General features: G+C 32.7%; 1 pseudogene; it reads left to right on the top strand.

The window, feature by feature from the left end:
* Positions 1–1,049: 1,049 nt before the first annotated feature.
* On the top strand, positions 1,050–1,168 carry LOC112479473 (annotated as a pseudogene).
* The last annotated feature ends 1,460 nt before the right edge of the window (positions 1,169–2,628 follow it).

Genomic DNA, 2,628 nt, shown 5'->3' with positions numbered 1-2,628 from the left:
GTGGAACTGAAAGGCATGGTCCCATCTATGCATTAAAATTCATCTCATGTTCCTTTCTACTCCTTCTTTGCACCTAAGTCACACACAATGACTGGTATCCTTAAGTTCTCTAAACATAACATCCTATCTTCTGCTTCATGTCATTACATATGAATTGTTTCCTCAGGGGATTTTTTCCTTCCACTTGTCCTTTAACTTAGATCATTTGCAGTCACTTCCTCGAAGAAGACTTGCCTGACCACCAAAACTGGAGAGGCCTTTTCTATCTTCTTGTATTTGCATCATTTGTGTTATTTTCATTATATATTTATATGATTATCATTGTATGTTTTATACTTATAATGCACATGCTAGGAGATCAGATACTGTGTGTATGTTTTATTCACCATTTTATCCACAGCAATTAACACAGTGCCTAGTGCTTGGCAAATGTTTTATTTATACACACACATGTAAATGTATACATATACATATGTGTATATGTATATATATACACACACATATATGTAGTAAATGAATGAATGGAAGTAATGGAAAAAGCTAAAGTTCTAATAAGTAAATCTGCATTAGATGAAGCCCTGCTAAGAAAATTATAATTACGCACATCAAGCTTTACTTTCAGTTGTAAATTAGAAAGAGAGAATCGTCACCTCAGAAATGCAGACAAAGTAGGGGCAAGGGAAGTTAAAACATTTTATATAGAATTTTGATTATATATAACTTATTCAAAGGCAACTTAATGTTCAACATAAATAACCTAGAGAAAGTTACCATAGAATGCTCAACTAAAAGAACAGAATTAGAGTACACCACTGAGAATTATCTATTATGGAATCAAGTATAAAATTAAATTATTCATGAAAATTTAGCAGGTTTTAATAGAATACATCAAGGAATGACTGTATTAAAAATGAAAAGAAAACCTTATGGATAGGACCAACTTGATTCAAAATATGAAGGTTTGAGATGAAAAGACCAAGATAGGATGATACACATGATGAACCAGCGAGGAAGATTACAAGGAAAGTAACCACTTAAGAGGACATGTAATCAATGGCCGTGCTACCTTGAATAAGCCTGGCCCCATCTGATCTCAGAAGCTAAGCAGGGTCGGGCCTGGTTAGTACTTGGATGGGAGACCACCTAGAAAGACCAGGTGCTATAGGTGTAAAAAATAAAATAAAAAAAAAATGAAAAAGAGCACATGTAATAGTAATACAGTAAAATATACTTCAAAGTAAGTAAAATAAGACATGAGACTAATGGTCATTAAAATCAATAATCATTGTTTTGAGTATATAAAGAAAATTATGAAAAAAATACTTGTTAGAAAAAAGGCACGGACTCCTCCATCTGTGAAAGTGATATTGTCCTAGAAATTCATGTTAAGAATTGTGAAGGTTTGGAGATTTTAATAAGCTTGTCACAATTCCTTGGAATCTAGCAGAAGATAGGATACTCTTGGGTCAGAGATAAAAAAACCTTATTATCATGAAACAACATGCAACATGAGTTCCATGTTTGCATCAGTTCCTGTGACATTCCGAGTCCCATAAGTGTGATATAAAGTGGCCCAGATAGATGCTGCACACAAAGTGGGCTGTGTTATAGCTGAGGAAGCCAAGGGTTAGAAAGCTCCAATCTTTTAAAGGAGACATTTAGTAAATCTTCCTAATCTTTGATCCACAGGGAGACAAAATCTTTATTTTCCCAGAAAGCAAACAAATCTGGCTGATGTCCTAGAGACACACTATCTCTATCTCACAAGGTTGTTAGCTATACAAATATCTTTGACAAGATGGCCTATTAAATAAAAAGCCATAATGCCTCTGCTCTGCAGATCAACCGAAGGCTTCTATGGAGAATGGGCTGGTAACAAAAAACAAAACAAAACAAAACAATAAACCATAAAAATTATAAAAGTTTTCTGCATATACAAGATAAAAAACATTTAGAAATATATATCTTATTTGTGGATTGAAAGTCTCAGTACTGTCGATGAGTACTTTTTCCAAATATGTCTAAATTTAAAACATCTCATGTAAATTTTAAAGTATATAAATTTTTTCCAAGAACTTCTAAAATTTAATTAGTAAAATTTGCCAAGAAAAAATTTGCTCTAAAGGCTATACAAAGAAGTTTTGTATCTTGAATAGGAAAGACTTTATTTTTAAATATTTTAATATTTTTAAAGAATATTAAATATTTTTTTAAATTTGGTATGGTAACAGAAACAGATAATTTCCTCAGTTGATCAGAATATTATACCATGATCTGAGTATCTCTATCTCTTCCATATATATTCCATATAGATTCCTATAGGCATATCTATTTTCTAATGTACTTCAAAATACATTTTCCTTAATTCTAATAAATCAATTTTTTCACATTTCAATATATCTGAATTCAAGATGTCTCTTAAAAATTAACATAATATACAGAAATTTACACCAGGACAGAGAGGATTTTAAGGTGTCTCCTCTGTTGCCTTCTCTAGTATCCCACTCTCAAGCCCAGTGTGAGGATGGATACTTTATAACTCTTCTCCTTTGGGGCTTTTCGGCACTCTGCACTTCCAGCTAGCACAGCTCTTACCACCTAGGCTTGGAGTCCTTTGTCTGGGTGCCT

Source organism: Pteropus alecto, unplaced genomic scaffold (genome assembly GCF_000325575.1).
Source record: "Pteropus alecto unplaced genomic scaffold, ASM32557v1 scaffold114, whole genome shotgun sequence".
Taxonomy (NCBI): Eukaryota; Metazoa; Chordata; class Mammalia; order Chiroptera; family Pteropodidae; genus Pteropus; species Pteropus alecto.
Note: the sequence above shows the minus strand (reverse complement) of the source record. Positions and strands in the feature narration are given on the sequence as shown.